The sequence below is a fragment of the Eleutherodactylus coqui genome, chromosome 4 (assembly GCF_035609145.1).
Source record: "Eleutherodactylus coqui strain aEleCoq1 chromosome 4, aEleCoq1.hap1, whole genome shotgun sequence".
NCBI lineage: Eukaryota > Metazoa > Chordata > Amphibia > Anura > Eleutherodactylidae > Eleutherodactylus > Eleutherodactylus coqui.
Window position 1 is genome coordinate 281,850,468 of NC_089840.1, and position 24,467 is coordinate 281,874,934.

The 24,467-nt window shown below is 45.9% G+C and overlaps 1 protein-coding gene and 1 long non-coding RNA gene across 5 annotated transcripts in view; both read right to left on the bottom strand.

The window, feature by feature from the left end:
- The window catches only part of LOC136624337 (gastrula zinc finger protein XlCGF57.1-like), a 721,853-nt gene that overhangs the window by 547,815 nt on the left and 149,571 nt on the right, over positions 1-24,467 (bottom strand). The gene's annotated exons all lie outside the window — the stretch shown is intronic.
- On the bottom strand, positions 431-935 carry LOC136624548 (uncharacterized). Its single transcript, XR_010792341.1, has 3 exons — positions 785-935; positions 572-695; positions 431-489 (listed from the first exon to the last, which is right to left on the bottom strand). It is a non-coding gene; the product is annotated as an uncharacterized lncRNA (long non-coding RNA).

Genomic DNA, 24,467 nt, shown 5'->3' on the forward strand with positions numbered 1-24,467 from the left:
GCTCACTGCCGCAACTCACCGCTCACCCGCTCCAGTAGCCGAACCTTTTTTTCCGAGCGGCGAGATACTCGCTAAGGACAATGTTCGATCGAGTAATTGTCCTTAGCGAGTATGCTCGCTCATCTCTAGTCATTAATTAGTATGAGGAGCCGGATTGACATGACAGCAGTAGTGATCTGGGCCAAATAGCTGCAGGTCTCCTGTATAACTCCAACCTGTTGCTTCTTTATTCCAATCAGAAGTCTCCAGAACCAGAAAATAGTGATAAGATGCGGAGATCTAATGTCTGCGGTCGGCTGTAATCCTGCCATCTCCAGCTTTCTCATTACACAAGTATCAATCATATAATAAGACTGAACACAAGACCTTCCCAGCCGTCCTACAGACCAGAGGGAAAATTTCATGAGACCTTCTCTCCATCTACCTGATCATCCTGTGGAAGAAGAGGCCGGGGACATCTCTCCGCTGTTGTTCTCTTACTGGATCTACCTGCAGAAAACACAGACAGCCACTGAATTCATTCTCTACATACAAATAATAAAGGCTGTGTGGATGTAGTCCTGTCTATTACCTGGTGATAGGGGGGGCTGGTGGTCCTCCATCATGATGTCCTTGTACAGATCCTTGTGTCCTTCTAAATACTCCCACTCCTCCATGGAGAAATAGACAGTGAAGTCCTGACACCTTATAGGAACCTGACAACACAATGATACCGTCATCACCCAGACACGTTATACCGCCATAGCGTTACTGTATACTGTCCCAGCATTCCTAGCAGCATCACCTTTCTAGTCAGCAGCTCAATCATCTTGTTGGTGAGTTCTAGGATCTTCTGCTCATTGATCTCAAGTATCAGGGGGTGAGGTGGAGGCCCTGTGATTGGGCTCAGGGGTCTTCCCCATCCATCAGACACCGGGGCCTGACAGCCCTCACTAGACGTCTTCTTCACTACGTGTAATCCTGTTTATGGGGAGTGTGAGGGATTAGCGTTTAGGATCGGTAGAAACCTGGGCATAAGCAGTCAGAGACAGTGACACTTGCGATAAAGTCTTTAGTCCAGGCTTTGCCTGGGTTTATTTCCAAGCAAACAAAAGCAAAATACAGCCTTAACATCAGGCAAACATAACATAAATCCTGCTCGTCTGAGCACTTACTATACACGTAGCGTCCCTGTCTACACACTGGTAGCAAACAGCTCCTGCACACAGCCAGCCAGGACTCTCAGACCTGCAAAGGTCTCAGCTCTCCCTCTGGCCCTGTAGGCCCAGGCTTTATATGGCCTGGTACCAGCCCCACCTGGTACGTGGGAGTAACCATCCAACCCTTCATTTTGGTCACTCCATAAAAGCCGGCCCGGATTATATGGCTTGGAGCCACTTACACACTACAACGTGTTAGTGGCTTAATGCCACTAACACTATACTGCAGGCTTCCTCCACCGAGCCCAGGCTGCTCGGTGGCACGTATCCGCCCAAGCGCTCCCCAACGCCTCATAGGAGAGCATCCTAGGTGACACATACCTGCCCTCCAGCACCTTGCCGGTCACCGTCTCACATACCCTCCCCCTCTGTTCGAGCCTGTGGGGTTGGACACCTTTAGCCGCCATACAATGCGTCCTTGATAAGGCATCGGCATTGCCCTGTAGCTTTCCGGCCCTGTGTTCTACCGAAAAACTGAAGTTTTGTAGTGTCAGGAACCACCTGGTGACTCTGGCGTTCTCTGGCGTTCTCTTTTGCCTGTGACATCCAGGGTAAGGGGGAGTGGTCTGTGATCAGCCTGAAGTGCCGACCTAGCAGGTAATATTTTAGGGATTCCAGGGCCCACTTGATGGCTAGGCACTCCCGTTCAACAATACTGTAATTTTTCTCTGGTGGCGTGAGTTTCCTGCTCAGATATATCACGGGATGTTCCTCTCCCTCTACTTCCTGGGACAGAACTGCTCCTAGTCCCACATCGGACGCGTCGGTTTGGACAATAAATTCTCGCTTAAAATTGGGTGTGACTAACACTGGACGTTTACAGAGGGCCCGTTTTAACTCTTGGAACGCCTTTTCTGCGTCAGGGTTCCACTTGACCATGACTGACTTACTGTTCTTGGTCAAGTCTGTTAGGGGCGCTGCTATGCTCGCAAAGTTTTGCACGAACCGCCTATAGTACCCTACAATGCCTAAAAAGGCTCTCACCTGCTTTTTAGTTGTGGGTTGTGGCCAGTTCTGAACGGCTTCAACTTTATTGACCTGGGGTTTTATAATACCCCTACCTATTATATACCCCAGGTATCGGGCTTCTTCAAGACCCAGGGCGCACTTCTTTGGGTTTGCTGTGAGCCCTGCTTTTCTAAGGGAGTTCAGTACTGCCTGTACCTTGGGTAGATGGCTGTCCCAGTCTTCGCTAAAGATGATGATATCATCTAAATATGCTGACGCATATTGCCGATGGGGTTTGAGTATGATATTCATTAATCTTTGGAAGGTTGCTGGGGCTCCATGCAAACCGAAGGGTAGGCAGATGTACTGAAACAACCCTTCTGGTGTGGCAAACGCAGTCTTTTCTTTCGCGCTCTCTGTAAGGGGAACCTGCCAGTAGCCTTTAGTAAGGTCGAGAGTGGAAAAGTACCTGGCATGACCCAGTCTCTCAATCAACTCGTCCACTCTCGGCATTGGGTATGCGTCAAATTTTGACACGTCGTGTAGCTTCCGGAAGTCGTTACAGAAGCGCAGAGAGCCATCAGGTTTTGGTATCAGCACGATAGGGCTGGACCATTCGCTTTTCGACTCCTCAATTACTCCGAGGTCTAGCATTTTCTTGACCTCCTCTGAGATGGCTCGTCTGCGGGCTTCTGGAACCCTGTACGGTTTCAACTGAACCTTTACCCCTGGTTCAGTTATAATGTCGTGTTTTATGACACCAGTACGCCCTGGTATATTAGAGAACACATCTGAATTACGCTGTGTAAATTCCCTCGATTCTTGTTGTTGGGATTTGGACAGGGACCCTGATACACACACCTCTGGGACCGCACCATGGGGGGTGCTCACTGCAGTCAGGGCTTCTCTGTCCTTCCATGGCTTAATTAGGTTTACATGGTACAATTGTTCTGGTTTCCGCCTACCTGGCTGGTATACCTTATAATTTACCTCTCCGACTTTCTCAATTATGTCATAGGGCCCTTGCCATTTTGCTAGGAATTTACTTTCTAGGGTGGGCACCAACACTAGTACCCGATCCCCAGGGTTGAAGGTTCTCACCTTGGCGGACCGGTTATATACCCGGCTTTGGGCTTCTTGAGCCTGCTGTAAATGTTCTTTAACAATGGGCATGACCGCCGCAATTCGATCTTGCATGAGGGAGATGTGTTCAATAACCCTCCTGTAGGGGGTGGACTCGTGCTCCCAGGTCTCCTTAGCTACATCAAGGAGCCCTCTGGGATGTCTACCATACACTAATTCAAAGGGAGAGAACCCAGTGGAGGATTCTGGGATTTCACGGATTGAGAACATCAAATATGGCAGCAGACAGTCCCAGTCCTTCCCATCCTTATTGACTACCTTTTTTAGCATGCTTTTCAGGGTCTTATTAAATCTCTCAACCAGACCATCCGTCTGTGGGTGGTACACCGACGTCCGTAAGTGCTTAATATTCAGCAGCTTACACAATTCCTTCATGACCTTTGACATAAAGGGGGTTCCTTGGTCCGTCAGGATCTCTTTCGGTATGCCCGTGCGGGAGAACATGTGAAGTAGTTCCTTTGCAATACCCTTGGATGACTTATTGCGTAAAGGAACGGCTTCGGGGTAACGGGTGGCATAGTCTACAACCACTAATATATGTTGGTGGCCCCGGGCAGACTTTACCAAGGGCCCAACTAGGTCCATAGCGACCCGCTCAAACGGCACCTCTATGATGGGCAAGGGCACTAAGGGGCTCCGGTAATGGGGCATAGGAGCTGTTATCTGACACTCCGGGCACGACTCACAGTAACGTTTTACATCACCATGTACCCCTGGCCAGAAAAAACGCTGAAGGATGCGTTCCTTAGTCTTTTCGCTCCCGAGATGACCTCCCAGCACATGCTTGTGCGCTAGGTCTAAGACAATCCTGCGATAAGACTGAGGTACCACCAGCTGTTCCACAACCTCCCCACAGACCTTGTCAACCTGATACAACAACTCTTGATTGACTGCCAGGTGTGGAAACACAGTATCAGCCCCCGAGAATTGAGGCTCCCCATTTAGTACTTTAAGCAAACCACAGGGAAGAAAAAACGGCTGTCCGCGCTCCTAGGGATATCAGACTCTGATCCAGGATAATCAATTCCTTCTTTTTATTGGAAATATATACAGGGATCTTCGAGCAACGCGTTTCAGTAGGTACAACTACCTTTCTCAAGCTCGACACAACTACGACTGACACACAACATAAATAGGCATTAGTATAGTCACGAGGTGAACACAGCTAATTAACACATAGCTGCTTAATTAAACAGGGGCGTGATAGTAGCCTCCCAAGTAACTCTATAAGTCGTCCAGGTAACACACTCGGAACGCCCTTTAGCGATCCGTGTACATCCATAAAACTTTATTTGGATCACCACGGGACAGCAATCTCTCACCAATGTGCGTGGACACCTGTTTTATGCTAGGTTTTAAGCATTAAAATTTTTCATTAGACATCCTCATAGTAACATTATTCACAAGATAAAACTGATGAATAAACTTTGCAAGAATAAATTATCTACAAACAACTTCATTTATCCTCCGTAACAATATAAAATAGATTATAAACATATGTTACATATAATAGGCGCTTAAACCTCAACACCGCTAATAACTTTTAACAGTCATAATATATTATATAAATAATGTATATAAAGAAAAAAATTTTTTTCTTAAAAACATTTTATACAAGAAAAGCATTCTACACACTAATATTAAATATTACCTATCATATAAAACTAAACTAATCTATATATAAACTAATTTCACCCCCTTAGCCTATGCACGATTATATAGGAGTTTCATACATAATAAATAATTAATTAGTATTTATTTTAGTTTGAGATATAGAATATGGGATCTTAATGTTAAAGAATTGTGGGTGGGTAGTTATATTTAATCCTTTCTGCATAGAATAAATTATGGGATCATAATGTTAGTAAACTGTGGGTGGGGAATTATATTTAATCTTATCTGCATAGAAAAATTAATTTGGTTTTATATAAAGATTATTATTACCATTAAATATAGAGAAAAAATTTTTTATAATAATTTCTATAATACTTTTTACAATACTTATAATATGTATGAAAATTTTTTTCTTAAAAACATTTTATACAAGAAAAGCATTCTACACACTAATATTAAATATTACCTATCATATAAAACTAAACTAATCTATATATAAACTAATTTCACCCCCTTAGCCTATGCACGATTATATAGGAGTTTCATACATATTATAAGTATTGTAAAAAGTATTATAGAAATTATTATAAAAAAATTTTTCTCTATATTTAATGGTAATAATAATCTTTATATAAAACCAAATTAATTTTTCTATGCAGATAAGATTAAATATAATTCCCCACCCACAGTTTACTAACATTATGATCCCATAATTTATTCTATGCAGAAAGGATTAAATATAACTACCCACCCACAATTCTTTAACATTAAGATCCCATATTCTATATCTCAAACTAAAATAAATACTAATTAATTATTTATTATGTATGAAACTCCTATATAATCGTGCATAGGCTAAGGGGGTGTAATTAGTTTATATATAGATTAGTTTAGTTTTATATGATAGGTAATATTTAATATTAGTGTGTAGAATGCTTTTCTTGTATAAAATGTTTTTAAGAAAAAAATTTTTTTCTTTATATACATTATTTATATAATATATTATGACTGTTAAAAGTTATTAGCGGTGTTGAGGTTTAAGCGCCTATTATATGTAACATATGTTTATAATCTATTTTATATTGTTACGGAGGATAAATGAAGTTGTTTGTAGATAATTTATTCTTGCAAAGTTTATTCATCAGTTTTATCTTGTGAATAATGTTACTATGAGGATGTCTAATGAAAAATTTTAATGCTTAAAACCTAGCATAAAACAGGTGTCCACGCACATTGGTGAGAGATTGCTGTCCCGTAGTGATCCAAATAAAGTTTTATGGATGTACACGGATCGCTAAAGGGCGTTCCGAGTGTGTTACCTGGACGACGTATAGAGTTACTTGGGAGGCTACTATCACGCCCCTGTTTAATTAAGCAGCTATGTGTTAATTAGCTGTGTTCACCTCGTGACTATACTAATGCCTATTTATGTTGTGTGTCAGTCGTAGTTGTGTAGAGCTTGAGAAAGGTAGTTGTACCTACTGAAACGCGTTGCTCGAAGATCCCTGTATATATTTCCAATAAAAAGAAGGAATTGATTATCCTGGATCAGAGTCTGATATCCCTAGGAGCGCGGACAGCCGTTTTTTCTTCCCTGTGGTTTGCCTGAATTAAGCCCCGGTTACCCGGTGTAGCTTACCTGGAGTGTCCGGCTGCTCTCTGACGGAGGTTGGATGGATTAAAGACCTATCTTACAAGTGGACTTGGATTGCGGTGTCAGCGAGATACCTTTTGCAAGGTATTCTCGTTAGACACCAGGTGAGTTTAACAGTCTACCTTGTTTTTCATTTCATGTTAAGACAATATAACATGATTTAGTAAAGCATCAAGTGCGCCTCCTTATAATATAATTTATTTGTTATTTCCATTTAGTACTTTAACATTTTCCCTGGCCTTTACTAAGGTGGGGTCTAGGAGCTGCTCAGTTCCGAAATTGGCACATGAGACCTCCAGGTCAGGCATAGCAACCACTTCGTCCTGTACCTCTGTCTCACCCGCCAGTACTGTTAAGGGAAAGTTATCCCCATCCTCTGGGGTCACCCCTACTGCTGGAACCGTACCCTCAGGGTCAAACGGTTCTGGACACACATCATGCACATTTGTATTATCATGAACCTTATTTGCAGACGACCCTCGGTGTCGCCACAAGTCCCAAAATAGGGGAAAGCCTCTCCCGAGGATCACGGTGTGCATTAAGGATGTCACGACGCCCACCTCATGGGTGGCAAGTCCACACGGAGTATCAAGTCTTACAAGGGCAATAGGGTACTCCTTGGTGTCCCCATGCACACAAACAACCCCCATGCGTCGGCTGGTGAAGGTTGTGGGATCGACCAGGCTGGAGTGCACCAGCGTAACCAAGCTCCCTGAGTCCAGTAGAGCTGTCACCGCAAAGTCATTCACCTTTAGGTGACATAATGGTCGATCAGTCTCTGACGCAGTCTCTGCAGAACATACTGGCCGTGCGAACATCGACCTCCGCTGGGCAGAGTCACAGTCCATGGGTTCCACGGTAAGTGGACAGTTGGCGGCAATATGCCCGGGCTCACGACAGCGCCAACATAGTATGGGGCCCCAGTCCCCTTGGGGTTCTACCCGGGACCGGACTGTCCAGTTGGGACTCCTCTTCTGTTTCACATAATCCCCCTCTGAGCCGCCTCCCTTTGGGACATTTTTGACACCCCTTACATACGGAACAGTCTTACCCGGTGCTCCGGCCGACTTACTGTTCCCAGGGTTGGAACGTCGAGGAGGCACGGCTTGCAGTAAGTCCTTCGTGGCTTTATACCTCTCGACGAGGCTCACGAGTTGGTCCACGTCCTGGGGACCTCCTTATCCCACCCAGCACTGGATTGCGGGGGGCAACGAGCGTATAAATTTATCCAGAACCACTTTCTGTACGATCTCTGCCGGGGACGACTCCTCCGGCTGCAGCCACTTTCTCACCAGGTGGAACAGGTCGTACATCTGGGAGCGAGCTGGCAGGTGGTCAGTAAACGTCCAGGCGTGTACGCATCGGGCCCGCACATGGGTGTCCACGCCCAAGCGTGCCAGGATCTCACCTTTCAGCTTAGTATAGTCCTTGGCCTCCTGCTCACCGAGGTCAAAGTAAGCCTTTTGGGGTTCTCCCGTCAGGAAAGGCGCTACTACCTCAGCCCACTGAGGCGCCGGTAACTTCTCCCTCTCGGCCACTCTCTCAAAGACCGCGAGATAGGCCTCGATGTAATCGGTGGGTGCCATCTTTTGTAAGGCCGCCTGTACCGCGGTACGGGTGGTGGGGAGCGAACCAGCCGATCTCTGCACACTTTGTGCCACCGCCAGGAGTTGCTCTTGCAGCTGTTGGTTAACCCGCTGTTGCTCCTGCAAGGCTAACCGATTGGCTTCCGCCAGGTGAGCATTAGTCTCGGCCTGAGCTATCATGGCCTCCTCATGGACTTTTTGCTGGGTCGCCATCGCTTGTTGCTGCTGCACGTTCATTTGTTGCTGCTGAGCAAACGTTTGTAGTTGCTGCATGTTCATTTGTTGCTGCTGAGCCAACGTTTGTTGCTGCTGTACGTTCATTTGCACCAGCTGCGTTAGCAGTTCTTCCATCTTGGCAGTGTCTGATTTCTGCGCCATTGCAGCTTTCACCCAGGACATGGGGGTCACAGCACTCTCCAGTCAATCTCTCTTGGGCAGTTGCCCTTAGCAACGGTTCTCCAGTTGCTGCAGCAAAATGTCCATTAATTGGTGTATGTCTCTTTAAGACCGCTGCCCGCATCCAAACACCATATGTGAGGGATTAGCGTTTAGGATCGGTAGCAACCTGGGCATAAGCAGTCAGAGACAGTGACACTTGCGATAAAGTCTTTAGTCCAGGCTTTGCCTGGGTTTATTTCCAAGCAAACAAAAGCAAAATACAGCCTTAACATCAGGCAAACATAACATAAATCCTGCTCGTCTGAGCACTTACTATACACGTAGCGTCCCTGTCTACGTACTGGTAAACAAATGGCTCCTGCACACAGCCAGCCAGGACTCTCAGACCTGCAAAGGTCTCAGCTCTCGCTCTGGCCCTGTAGGCCCAGGCTTTATATGGCCTGGTACCAGCCCCACCTGGTACGTGGGAGTGACCATCCCACCCTTCACTTTGGTCACTCCAGAAAAGCCTGCCCGGATTATGTGGCTTGGAGCCACTTACACACTACAACGTGTTAGTGGCTTAATGCCACTAACACTATACTGCCGGCTTCCTCCACCGAGCCCAGGCTGCTCGGTGGCACGTATCCGCCCAAGCGCTCCCCAACGCCTCATAGGAGAGCATCCTAGGTGACACATACCTGTCCTCCAGCACCTTGCCGGTCACCGTCTCACAGGAGATACATCCATAAATATCCCTGCAGACATTTCTAGAGTCCTCCCAGTCTGGTCCGGCAGTTATGTCGGCTCTTCACTGTTCCTCAGTTCTGTTGTTCTGTGAGGGCACGTGTATATATTGCTATATGTTTTTATATCTTTAGACCTGCGTGCAAATTCTATGCAATGCTTTGTGACAAAAAACGTAATATTCAAAATACGTAATATGCATTCTTAAAAAATCATATCAGATACGACAAAGGCTTCAGCAAGGCGGAGAAGACTGTGTCTTGGAAAATTACAAAGAGGAACAAGATAGAACGGCGATTAGCTTGGCAGTTTAAGGAAGTTGCAACATCTTGCTCGAAGGACTGAGGAGATAAAGAGAAGTGTCTGCTATGAATAAGGAACATGTGATTGATACAGCCGCCTGTCTGATTAACTTTTGCTATGGACAGTATTATGGACATATATGGTGATGCTATATATCTGGACCAATGAGATGCTATATGCTTTGTGTAGCAACAGGAGGGTATAAAGCCCTGTGTAAGCCAGTAAAGTGTCCGCCATTACTCCCGTACAGGGAAGCATACCAGACCTGTGTGTGGTGTTTTTCCTTTACTGTCGACAGCGGGACATTAGGGTGGGTTTTGACTGATGCTGTACTGATTGATTACCCTGACAGTTCTATTCTGTTGGCTGTTCGACATTTTACCAGCTGCAATAGTTTCCAGCATTCCGGCCGTCTTCACACTTGGCTGCAGCATTTACAGTACAGGCCATGCGGGGGAGATTTATAAAATGTCTTTCACGCGGTGCCGGTATTTTCTGTAACAAATCTACTTAGCCTTTGAGAACTGCGGCAGATTCTAAATCCGCAGCGAGACTATTTATACTACGGATTTATGCTGCGGATTTTGAACCCCTGAAGAACAAAGGATAAAATCCACAGAAGTTTGGCAAGTAAGTCCGCAGCATAATACGAGGCATTTAGGCCACCTGCACACGAACGGATTTGCATTAAGGACTCCATGGCCGATGTCTGCACCAAATACCATCCATAGCATGCTACGGAAAAACGCTTTTTCCTGCACACTTACGGAAACAAATTGCGGTTTCCACAAGCGGAGGAAATATCGCAGCACAATTTATTTTCCTGTGATGTCTGCATGGATGGCTTCCATTTAAGTCAATGGAAGCTGCTCGGCCCGTGGTCCATCCGGAACTAACATTGCAGGCAGGTCACAGATTCCAATTCATCACCTAGCGACGGTGTGGGGAAAAAATTGAGAAAAAAAAGCTGTACAGTGCAAGTCCGACAGCGAGCCGTGTGGACCATCCGCAGTACAGATGAAGAACAGAATAGACAAGTACGAGCAGATGCCGGCCGGGCACAGGGTCAGACTCCACTGTGGGCTACCGCATACAGAAATCAACCTCTTTGTGTGCAGGCGGGCTTAGATGTGGATTTGGCACCTGTGTATTTACTGCGTAATAGCTGAAAGCTACCACTGTGGAAAGCCCGTAGTAATCATGCTTCATGTGAAGGTGGCAGAAGGACTGAATCGGCAGTAAGTCTTCTGACGTAGATGTGACCAGAGACTGACATAGATAAGAATGATGGAATGTGACGTCATACTCAGAATCTCTCACCCACTGACATACTCTTCATGGTCGCAGGGGTCGCAATAGCGATGCGGTGCCTGCACAGAGGGGGCCCAGAGGCCACCCTCCGCCATATACAAATGCACATACAGTGCATTACCGGCTTGTCGTACTTCCAGCCGCGTGATTGTCACGCTGCGGCAGACAGTGCGAGACAGACAACAGCGGAGCAGAAGAGGAGGAGGGAGGAGGAGAGAGGAGGAGAGAGGCAGGCACACACATAACATGGCTTGGAACAGAGGAAGCTGATGATGATGTCATACCCCTGCACTCCTGCACAGTGTACAGCATCTCTGTGCCTGCTGGTCTCCTCACACAGAGAACTGGTCCAGGTATGTACCGATCTGTCTCTCTCATCTAGTTATCTGTCTCTCTCATCTATCTATCTAATGACCTATCACTCTCATCTATCTATCTCTCTCATATATCTATCTACCAAGCTCGCTCGTCTACCTACCTATCTATCTCTCATCTATCGACCTACCTATCTGTCATTTATCTATCTACCTACCTCTTTCATCCATCTCTCCATCTACCTACCTATCTTTTGTTAGCGCAATTTTCGCTATTCGATATACTGTGGGAGCCATATTAGATAGGAATAATGTACAGGCCTGGAGACCCTTTTAAAAGAGCACACGTCTAAATCATGTGTGCCAAGGTTCTCCTTTTATTTAGGCGGGTAAAAGTTTATATAAGGTTTTAAATCAGGAAGTTAGGTAATTTAGGATACAGTTACATGATTTTGTGTGCTGGTAGGTCATTCTCATAGGGAGGTATTTGTGAGGTAGCTGTGAGATCATTTACCCGGGAGGAGCTTCCCCTGAGCATGCTCTATTCATTCTTGACTTGTTGTCCAAAGGAAATACTTCCCGTGTTTCTCTCCAACCAGCCATTTACTGTCCCTTTACATAAAGGCTTTCCTAGATAGGTTTTCAACTGGTTAAAAACCGGTTTGACCAGTTTTTGGACACAAAGCACTGCTCCTTCAATTCTTGTGGAGGGAGGGGGAGGGGCGATGTTCCCTTCCCCCAGAGGATTAGATTAGAGACACAATATAGCATCTTCACAGCTTATAAAAATACAGACAAGATGGTGAACCTCTCAGCCATCTACCACACTCTCATCTACCTACCTCTCTCATCTATCTATCTACCTTATCTGTCCATCACTGCTATATAGTTATGCATCTCCCTGTATAGACTGTATATAATTGCACATTTTGCACACAATTAAAAAATGCATCAAAAACACCTGCAGTTTCTTATAGTGTATGCGGCATCTTAAAAACGTTTGTGGTCTTTGAATACCGCATGCAGTTTTTTAAAATGTATTCTTTTATTTTATTTCAAAAGTATAACAAAAAACATGAACACACCCTAAGGCCGCTCTCACACATGCGCTCAGAAAACGCAGTTCTAAATTGTGGCATTTTTACTGCAATTTCCAGCTGAGTTTTTGAACGCATGGTACAACATTTGACAGCGCTTCTAAATGCACCCCACCATTGTGATGCGTGAGGAGGTACGTTAAAAAACACAAAAATAGGGGGCGTGGCCTAGATGGAGACCGGAGCAGTCACATATCCTTAAGCTCCGTGGAATCCGGCAATACAAAGCGACCAAAAGCAACAGAAAGAGGAGAGACACAGCGCTATTACACCCAGCAGAAGCCTAATCCAGATGGCAGCACGGAGGAGAGCAAAAACGGGGCCCCAGAGACTCACCTCGTTCTTTTCAGCCCGATCGAGTGAAGGAGGAGGAGGAGAACAGGGAGACGCTGACAAGCGGGAACAGCGGACCTCGACCGGAGCGGTGACCGGAGCGGTGACCGGAGCGGCAGCTGGAGGAAGCATCTCTCAGAGTGGAAAAGGTAAGGGATCCCCCACCACTATCCCACCAACAAATCCCCAGAAAAGAGCTGCGGAGGAGCGAGCAGGGACACCCAAGATGGCGCCTGAAACGCCTGCATTAAATAAAGTTCCCGCGCCCCAGAAACAAAACCAGCAAGGGGTAGCAGAAGCAAACGCCCATAGCACATTGTCACCAGCAGAACAAGAGCCTCAAGTCACCCACAATGCTGAAATAACAGCAGTAGCTGTAGAAACTGATGATGCAATATTAAGTATGAGCTGCACAGAGCAAGCAGCTTCAGAAATATTTATAAAACGAATGATAGTGGCATTAAGGGGGTCCCTACAAAAGGACTTGGTGTCTGCAACAGCAGCCCTAAACTCTTCAATAAATGATCTGGGCACAAGAGTGGATCATATGGAAAATAAATTTGATGAAATCACCTCTTCTCACAACAAATTGATAGACGCACACTATGGTTTGGAAGAGGAACTCGAAGCCCTTAAAAGTAAAGTAGCAGATATTGAGGACAGGAATCGGCGAAATAATTTAAAAATTCGAGGAATTGCTGAAACAGTCCCACAATCTGAGCTTAAAGGGTATATCCAGAAGTTAATAAAACATATCCTACCAAACACCTCAGAGGAAGAAAGAATTATTGACAGGGCACATAGACTTCCTCGCCCGAAAGCAATCCCAGACCACCTGCCCAGAGACGCAATTATAAGAATCCACTTCTTCCATGTAAAAGAAGCCCTGCTCTATGAAGCGAGAAAGAATGCAACCCTCCCTGCGCCCTATGAGCATATAAAGCTGTTCATAGACCTTTCCCAAGTCACCTTGCAAAACAGAAGGAAGTACAGAAACATCACACAACTATTGAGAGACAACAAGATCCTATACAAATGGGGCTTCCCGACCAAACTAATCATTACAAGAAATGGGAAAACATATGTAGTGCAAAAAACAGAAGAAGCACAGCAACTACTGAGCAGATGGGGTCTCACAACAGATAGCCCGAACCCCCCAGCGCAGCTAAGCACGGAGTGGGAAAAAGTACCCAAACGCTGAATTAACAGCAACCGCTCCACTCTTATAATTCAGAAGCTGGAAAAGCCTCAAAAGTTTTGTTCGTAATCTCTTCAAATTTCAGAACCTCTCCTCTAGCCAACACGACGGATGCCGAATACCCACATTGGCTGGACTGTTTCCCCCCACAAGAAGTATCGGCCCCCTGACGTGGACAGAGATGGGTCCAGGAGGGGCAGCCGTCGCTCTAACCACTTTGAATTTGTTTCTTTCCCCTTTGTTTAGGTTATCCCTCTTTTTCCCCCTTCAACCCACAGTAACACCTACTCTTCGGAAGCAAGATTCCCCCCCCCTCCCTCCTCACCATCCCCCCAAACGGAGGATCATTTCAAGACAGAATCTGCATCAACTACCGCTAAAACAAGCAGAAGAAGAGATACAAAAAAAAGAAACCCTTCTCACATCCGACCACATGAAGAAAAAGAAAAAGAACACTCATGCCCTACTGAAGCGAGGTAAAAAACTTGCACAATGGACACAAAACTGATGTCACTTAATGTTAGGGGACTTAATTCCCCTTACAAGAGAGCCTCACTGTGGAGGGATGCTTTAGCAGTCCGAGCAGACATCCTGTGCCTTCAGGAGACTCATTTTGTAAAAGGGAAACACCCTAAATTTACGCACCCCAGATACCCAGAGATATTCATGTCTAACATAGAAAAAAAGAAAGCAGGAGTCCTCATAGCAATAGGGGACTCGTTAGAATTTAAACTGCATAAATCTGTGATAGACGAAAAAGGGAGATTTATAATTCTAATATGCGATATTAATGGATGTTTAATGACACTGGTTAACATTTATGCGCCGAACTCTTCCCAAATAAATTTTTTAAATAAAATTATGCGAAAGGTCAAAAAATGTCAAAAGGGTCAACTTTTACTATGTGGCGACTTTAATATAATTATCGACAAAACACTAGACACCAATAGCAGAGCAAGACTAAACGCTCCTACGCTATCTTCATGGATACTAAGACAGGAATTGTACGATGTATTCAGATGTCTCAATACAAACTCGAGAGAATATTCTTTCTATTCCATGAGACATAAAACTTTCACTAGAATTGACATGTTCTTGACGGACTTTTTCCTCCTCCCAAGAGCAAGGTCAGCCACGATCGGCATTACATCATGGTCGGACCATGCGCCAGTGTTTCTAAACCTGAGACTATCCAAAGACGAACATCTCCAAAAAATTTGGCGAAACAATAGCTACCTGATGAAAGTTGACCCTTACAACACCCAAATACGAAATGCAATCAATGAATATTTCGCAATAAATGACACTCCGGAAGTAACTTCACATACGCTATGGATCGCCCACAAAACCGTGATAAGGGGGCTGATGATTCAGCAAGGCTCTCGACATAAAAAAGAGAAAAGGAAAAAATTAGATGACCTACTCACCCAATTAAAAGAACTAGAGTGTTCCATCCAACAAAACCCAACGGAAGAAACTCACCGAAAACTTCTGAGAACTAGACAGGAACTCAGGGACCATTTAATGCTAGACCACGAAAAACATCTTAGAACATATCAAACCACTTATTATACGGATAACAACAAACTTAGCAAATACATGGCCCACAAAGTCAAACAAAAACGGATAAAAGCCAGAATCCCGTTCATCATAAACCCAGACACAAAACAAAAAACAAGCAGCCCACAGGGTATAGCAGAAGAATTCTCAAAGTTTTATGCAAAACTTTATAATCTAAAAGAAGATAGCAAAACCACTCAACCAAACATAGACGACATACAAAATTACCTAAAGGATATCTCCCTTCCAACACTTGAAACAGAACAGCTAGAAGAACTTAATACCCCAATTTCCACTCAGGAAATACTCCAAACAATTAAAACACTAAAAAAAGAAAAAGCCCCAGGACCCGACGGGTATTCCAACGAGTACTATCAACTCTTTGGAAAGGAGCTGTCTAAATATTTGGCCAGGACATTTAACACAGCCATGGAAGTGGGAAAACTACCTACAGAAATGCTACAAGCGACAGTAGTCACAATCCCAAAACCGGATAAGGACCCCTCCCTCCCGGCCAACTATAGGCCAATATCACTACTTAACAGCGACACCAAAATATACGCGAAAATACTGGCCCAAAGAATAATGAAGTTCATACCCAACTTGGTGCATAGCGATCAAGTCGGCTTTACTATGGGCCGACAAGCATCAGATGGTACGAGGAGGATTGTGGATCTTTTAGCGGCGGCGGAGGGGATGCGAACGCCTTCTCTGCTCCTAACGTTGGATGCGGAGAAGGCGTTCGACAGGATACATTGGGGTTACGCGTTTGCAGCGCTCGAGAAATTCGGATTTCAGGGCAACATGCTCAGAGCTATGCGGGCGCTGTACTCATCGCCAACAGCGAAAGTGCTGACAAACGGAACTCTATCTAATAGCTTCACTATTACCAACGGCACACGACAGGGGTGCCCCCTTTCCCCACTGCTGTTCGTCCTTACAATAGAGCCATTTGCCGAAAAAATAAGAATGGATCCAGAAATAAGAGGCATACCCCTTCCGCTACGCCAACACAAAATTGGCCTATTTGCCGACGATGTGGCACTAATTATGACCCACCCACTCACCTCCCTCAGAGCTATCACAAAAAATATTAAAGACTTTGGCCGAGTATCATACTATAAAATCAACTCACACAAGTCCCAATTACTGGGAATAAATATAAACAAAGGTACAAAACAAATAATACGGGAAGAATTCCCATATTCCTGGGACACTGAGGAAATTCCATACTTGGGGCTCAAACTCACAACTCCGCTAAGCAAAATGCCAACAACCAATCTGGCCCCAATGATCACCTCTCTCCAGAAAGAACTAGATAACTATGAAAAAGCAGAACCCACGTGGTTGGGAAGAGTTGTGCTCTACAAGATGATGGTTTTACCAAAAATTCTCTATATTTTCAGAACAATGACAATGCCCATACCCCAGGGTCTTCTAAACACTCTACAGAAACAAATGCTAACATTCATTTGGAAAAAAAAAGAGATCAAGAATAGCAGCATCAATACTTTACACTTCCAGAGGAAAAGGAGGGATGGCAGTCCCCAATCTCACAGCATACTATAAAGCCACAATAACACAGCAGCTGAGGGCTTGGTGCACACCACCAAGCATCAGCTGGCCGGAGATAGAAAGATTTCTGGGGGGAGGGAAAAACCTTAGCACATTACTACTCGCGGCAGCAGTAGACCCCAACATGAAAATCCCCGAACACCCACCCATCAAATCATCAATAGAAATATGGCGAGCCTCCCTTGAGATCACTAAACTACACATCCCAAGAAGACAAATACCAATACCTATAGAGATTCTGGAAGTACTGATTCCAAGTGTGTCGTTGAGAAGTTGGAGACAAAAGGGAATAAAATCAATATCAGATATCCTGAGAAATAATAAAATTATGCCCTTCGACGAATTATGCGAAAAAACACAGCTCACCCAGAGAGACTCATTTCAATACAGACAAATAAAAAGCTATCTATCAGAAAACAAAAACCTTTCACTTACGCTACCACTAAGCCTCTACGACCTGCTCTATGCTCAAGACCTACCACAAAATAAGCTAAAGCAATGGTATGTAATTCACAATGGAGAAGCGAAAGGTGACCCAAACAAACAAAAGAAAATACACATACTCAACTGGGAAAAAGACTTAAATATTTCATATCAACTAGATTACTGGGAAAAAACATGCAACTGGGCATACAAATGTACCCTAAGCGCCAAATTACTGGAGGTCCACCAAAAAACAATAACAAGGTGGTACTACTCCCCTTTAAAACTGGCCCAGATGTTCCCGGGTACCTCGGGAAAATGCTGGAGAGGGTGTGAAGCAAAGGGATCTCTGAGGCACATAATGTGGGACTGTCCATGCCTTAGACCAATATGGAATGCGATCCCTACAATTATCCAAAAAATTTGGGGAACTAGAATCCAAATAAAACCCCAAACAGCGATCCTATTACTTGAGGTTGAAAAATATCCACCTCAGAGCAGAAAATTCATAACCCATATGTTATTATGCGTGAAATATTTGATAGTCAAAAACTGGAAAACTACCAACACACCAACAATACAAAATCTCATAAGGTTGCTGGAAGAACACAATACATTAGAAAAACTATACGCAATAAAACAAAACAAAATGACCAGATACAAAGAAATCTGGCGACCTTGGGCGGAGAGCAGGAAAAAGGGATTAATACCAGAATAGAGGTAACAACGACACCTGATAGGATAGAGAGGAGATTCACCAGGAAAAGCACAGAATGATAAAACAGCTGTGGTAAAAAAAAAAAAAAAAAAAAAAAAAAAAAAGAAATACAGCACCTCCGGAATCCCAGTTCCCCCTCCCCCCCCCCTCCCCTACCCCTTTAAACAACTCCCTTACACCCCTCCCCCACACCTCTCCCCACTCCTTTCCCCGAAGTTTACAAAAAAGAAAAAACAATGCACGATGTTAAGGTAGATAACTAAGTTTGGGATGTAACACAACATACAGAGTACAAGCGGAATGTGTGGATACACATTTGGTGGAAATATAACCTAATGTTTTATGTACATTAAATGTATGCAGAAATACATGTCAGTTAAATGTAATCCAAATCACTCTGTACAAACAATGTGTGAAGATATGTTTCGTTTATATGTAACTACCAAGCTGCATAATAAAAAATTATTGAAATTAAAAAACACAAAAATAGAACAGACAGCTCTCGAAAATCGCGGCTTTAGGAACACTGCATTCAAGCTCAGGTCTGAGTAACCCCATTAAGGTCAATGGGAGCATTGTACTGTGGTTAGCATGACGCTCGGGGCGCCATGGTAATAGCGGTAAAGAGCGGTGTGAGAGAGTGGCCTAAGGGCTACAAACAAGTTTTCCTGTGGTGCAGGATTTAGGCATGGGTACAGGGGGTGGGGGAGGCCCTGAGCTGAACTTTTGCACCCGGACCCCTGAGCCTTTAGGTAGGCCCTGCTCTCACCTCTCCTGTAAGCTGAAAGAGTATCTCTAGGGTGAGGTTGAATAAACTCTCCGCCATCTTGTCCCGGTTCCTATCCATCCTTGTCGGGTCAATCAGGATAATTATCTGATATAGAAGATATCAGCCGAGGATCCTGAAAAGGAAGAAGACGAGACAATGTAACTTTATACAAAATCCGCTATAATAATACAATTACCGGGCATTCCCCCCTCTTCCCTTCCGCACCCCCGCTGAGCCCCAACACAGCCCCCTCCACACCCCACTGCTCGGCCCCCACTGCTGACCCCCAGTTCATTAGCACCATTATCAGCCATCTTCTGTCTTCCTGACGGACAGGACTGCCACACAGCGCCACGCTGTTCACAGCATTACCTGACTTGTCCCACAAACCCCAGACATGCTGGGTGCAAGGATGGAGAGGGGGCGGAGTCAGGTGATGCTAGGAACAAAGCCACTCTGGGCGATACATAGGGGGCACAATAACTAAGTGGGGCAACAAAGGCAGCATTACAGCTTAGTGAAGGCACAAAGGGACTTCTTAATTAAAGGGAAAGAGACATTACTAATTTGTCAGACCACAGAAGATGCATTAGTACTATAGGGGAGTTACTGAGAGGTTAATTGGGGCAGTGTCAGGATGGACAGAGTGTGCAGGGACAAGTCATAGCTGGAAGAAGTCTTCATGGTGGTCTGGGCCCAGAGAAAGAAAATAAATGGATGACCACAATCAGAGGACACATCACCTGTGATCACTGAAGGTAACTGCACTGTAATCACTAAAACTGGAGGTAACTGCACTGTAATAACTAATAATGGAGGTAACTGCACTGTAATCACTAATACTGGAGGTAACTGCACTGTAATCACTATCTCTGTGTACAGCTGGTATGTTTTAGAGCTCTACTATCACTCTGAGGGGACCAGTAAGCTTCCAACACACAAGGATACACGGAATACAAGAACTTCTTAATGTGTGCATTTCTCCTCATATCTACATTATTTAATCACATTGCAGTGAGGCTACATTCACACGAGGAGCTTTAGAAGAGGTTTTGGAGAGTCTGTGAAGAGCAGCATTTAAAAAACAAAAACACCCCAAAAAAGTTTAAAAAAACAAAGCAGGGGTGGCGTGGCAAGCTAATGGAGAAGTAGGACACATCTCTGCTCGGCTCCAGCACCCGGCCCTAGTTATCCTTAATGCGGATGACCCAGACCCGGCTTTTAACGAACATGCCGAGGGAGAAGAAGAGGGGAGCATCACAGACCTCCCTGGACGACCCCAGAAGAAATATAACCGTCTTCCTGAGAAGAACAGCGGGAGCGGAGTCCCACACGGCCGCTCCCAAGATGGCGCCCGCAGCACTTCCAGCGCAGCAATCAAGCCCTGAATCAGACCTCGACCAGCAGCGTGGAACGAGAGCCCAGGGCAGACCTGGAGGCCGCGGTAGTCCGACAGCAGACCCTGGAACTACCAGCCACCACCACAGCGGAATCAGCGAAGAATCGTCCGCGGGAAGAGATACCCCGATACCCGCCGGTGGCCGCACGGAGGGGAGAAGAGGAGGAGCGGCATGGCGGGACGGAGACTTAGCACCCGTGGCAGCGGGACGCGAATCCCCGGTACTCACCAGCGGCCTCGCGGAGGGAATGAGAAGAGGAGCGGCGAACCGGTACAGAGGCACAGCTTCCGAGACGGCGGGGAGTGTACCCCAGGTACTCGCAGCGGCAGTGAAGAGGGGGGGAGGGGAGGAGCGGCGAGCCGGGACAGTGGCACAGCATCCAAGGCAGCAGGAGCGGTGAGTGCAGCTGGCAGGCCAGCTACAGAGGAGTGGGGAGACATAAACAGCCCAGAGCCGGCATCCCCTGGGGCACACGTAGCCCCCCCTCACATTACTATGGAGAAACCCTCAGGAGAAGAGGAGCAAAAGCATGCAGCACAGGAGGAAGGAGGCCTACATCAGCCCCCCTTGTCCAAAGGGTCCCTAATGCCACAGAGGGAGACAGCAACGACCCCTACGAGCAGTAAGCCCTGTGCAGGAGAGAAACCAAATAAGGGACTCCCGCAGCACACAGAGAATTGGGGAGAACTCCCACAACAGGTTTCAGCCCAGACCAGCGCCCACTCCCCACCAACGCACGGCTCCACATCACTGCTCAGCTCCCCACCTCCGCACAGTTTCTCAGAATTTTACTCCGGGCAGAGAGGCCCTACCATGGGCTCCACAAACAGCCCTTACCCTTACCCCAACAAGCCAGCTACAGTAACGTCTCAGCCGCAGCAAAGTGACCCACTGCCGCTGAAAAAGCACTATTCAGAAGAGGCCCAGACAGACCGACTCCCAGGCCGCAACAAAACACAAATCGACCCAGGGGTCAAACGACCAGGGCGAACCCAATAACAGAGAGAGTCAAATATCAACACTTAGACAATCCACCCAGATCCCAAGCCCCCCCCCCCCCCACGCAGGTGGAAGATGAAGACTGGGATTGGAAAAAACGCCTCAAGGCTCTCCCGACCCAGGACCACATTGATGCTCTATTCCAGCAACTGGAAGACGCCGTAAGGAAGATATGGCTTTCCTGCAACACTAGATCCGACAAATAGGCCAGAGAGTAGAGGCAGTAGAAGAGGCGCAGGAGAAGAACACTGATACCCTAGAAACCCATAATCAGGAACTATACTTACACTCTCAACAGATAATGGAGCTCCAAACCCACCCCTCCTTAGCCCCCGCTCTCCCACTTAGGGCTAGCAGCTAGTTGAAGCTGTTATTTTCTGCCAAGCTTAGGCAGACCTTTAGTTCTAGGGGATCTACAGTGGCCCCTTTTCGTTTCCGTTTACATTTATGTTGTATGTTTCGCCCTTCTGTTTTCCCCCCACTTCCTCTTTCCTCATGTGCACTTCCACAGCAGGTCCCCCCCCCCCCCTCCAACCCATTCAAGAGAGAAAGAAAGCACCCCCCCACCCCCATACTGAATTCTGAATGGCGAATTTAACCTTTTGCTCATTCAATACTAAAGGGCTGAACAGCCCACAGAAAAGAAGACAGCTCCTCTACCATCTCCACAGAAAAAAGGTGATGGTGGCTCTGTTGCAAGAGACCCATTTCAAAATGGGGTGTGTGCCAATCTGTTCCTCCTCGTACTACCCAACTTGGCTACATAGCCCCGACCCCCTCAGAAAGGCGGGAGGAGTCTGCATCGCCCTTCATAGAACCCTCCAGAATCAACAAATCGATTCAGTGATCCACCTGGGAGGAAGGTATATTTTCCTCAAGCTGGAAATACTAGGCTTTGTAATCACCTTTGCCAATATTTATCTCCCAAACCAGAACCAAGTACCTTTTGCAACAAGAGTGCTGAAGGCCCTGACCAACTTCGCAGATGGATCAAGACTAATTCTGGGTGGAGACCTCGACATGGTAATGGACCCCGCCGTGGACTCCTCTTCGTATAAGTCCTTCGTCTCCCGATCAGCAACCAGGACTCTTAAGAAAAAATTAGACACACTACAGCTAGTTGACTTATGGAGAATCCTACATCCAGAGTCTCGGGACTATCCTTTTTATTCAGCAGCTCACAACTCCTACAGCAGGACTGATTATCTCCTGATCTCACATAGTCTTCTTGATAGTGCCCCGTCCTGCTCACACGGAGACCTATCATGGTCGGACCATTCCCCAGTCTTTGGAGGTCTTGCGGGCTGGGGATCTACCCCAAGATACCAGTCCTGGAGACTAAATGATAATCTCCTAAGAGGCCCCATCTGTGTCTTCCGCAATTAGAAAAGAGATTGAAATCTTCAAAGAGTCACATCTAGCAGATCAAACACCCGCGCCAATAAAGTGGGAGACACTTAAATGTATCCCAAGAGGTGTGTTAATCTCCCAAGGTTCCAGTATCAAAAAAAAAAGATCCGCTACCCTGTCGGGCCTACTAGCCTCTCTGAGAGCCAAGGAAACTGCTAACAAATGCAAACAAAGCGAAGTCCTGAGATCAGAAATCTCATCAATCTGACAACAGATCCTTGAGATTTTAGACCAGCGTTCGTTGGCCCTCAGAGACAAGCTTAAAAAAGGGTCATTTGAGTATGGAGACAAATGTGGGAACCGACTTGCCAGAACCCTCCACCCCAGGGCCCACTTACGTATATACCCAAAATACAATCTACGAGCGGCCATCTGATCCACAACACCAAAGACATCCTAGAGGAATTTAAATCTTACTGTGATAATCTCTATAATATCACCACAGACACCCAATCCACAACACCACTGCTTAAAAGCGAGATAGACACTTATCTATCCAATCATGCACCCAAGAGCCTGGCATCTGCGGAGGCGGATGAACTAGATCTAGACTTTTCACCCCAATAACTATTAAATATAATCCAAAATCTAAAAGTAAATAAGAGTCCAGGGCCAGATGGCTATACGGCCAGATTCTATAAACTATTTGCCGAAGAACTCTCCCCAATTGCTTTAGAAGCATTTAACCCAGTAAATAGAGGATGCCCATTCCCCAAACAGGTGCGGCAAGCCCATATCACCATCATCCTCAAACCGGGAAAGGACCCCTCGGCCTGCGGGAGTTATAGACTGATATCGCTAATAAACGTCGATATTAAGATGTTTGCCAAACTGATAGCAAACAGACTCCAGAACCTAATCCCTAGACTGATCCACTTGGAGAAAGTTGGCTTTGTCCCAGGCAGAGAGACAAGGGACAACGCCATCAAAACGATTTCCCTAATAGCCAGAGCCAAAGCAGCAAAAACCCCTTTATGTCTCCTTTCAATTGACGCGGAAAAGGCATTTGATAGGGTAAGTTGGGCCTTCCTATCTGCCACTTTGGGAAAAATTGGACTGGACCCACAGATTCTCCAGTGGATCATGGCCCTATACCAAGACCCTACGGCTAGGATCAGAGTAAATGGAACCCTGTCTGACCCGCTCAGAGTGAGCAATGGGACGAGGCAGGGGTGTCCCCTCTCCCACTTTCTATACATCCTAACGATGGAGACCCTAGCCAACGCCATTCAAAGTAATGACTCAATTAAATGCGTCAGAGTCAGCTCCTCGGAACACAAAATGGCACTATATGCCGATGATTTATTGTGGTATCTATCCAACCCCCGAGTCGGCATGCCCGTACTTCTAAAGGAATTTGAAAAGTTCGGAAGGATCAAAAATTAGAAAATTAATGCGCAGAAATCAGAGGCCCTAAACATTTCTCTCCCGCAGGCCGAGGTCTCCCACTTGGAGTCGGTACTCCCCTTTCGCTGGGTTGGTTCCCACTTAAAGTATCTGGGAGTCAATATCCCCACGGAGCTATCACTAAGCTTTAAACTAAACTTCACTCCCTTTGCTGAGAAACTCGAGAGACCTTAGCAAATGGAGCCCCCTATATCTCTCATGGAATGGTCGAGTCAATGCAATTAAAATGGATGTATTGCCCCAATTTCTATATCTCTGTCAAACAATCCCGATTGGGCTCCCAAGAACATTCCTGAAAAAAATCAGATCCCTAATTTCCAACTCCATTTGGAAAGGACGCAAACTGCGTCTGCGTTACTCACTACTAAAGAGGGGAAAAGA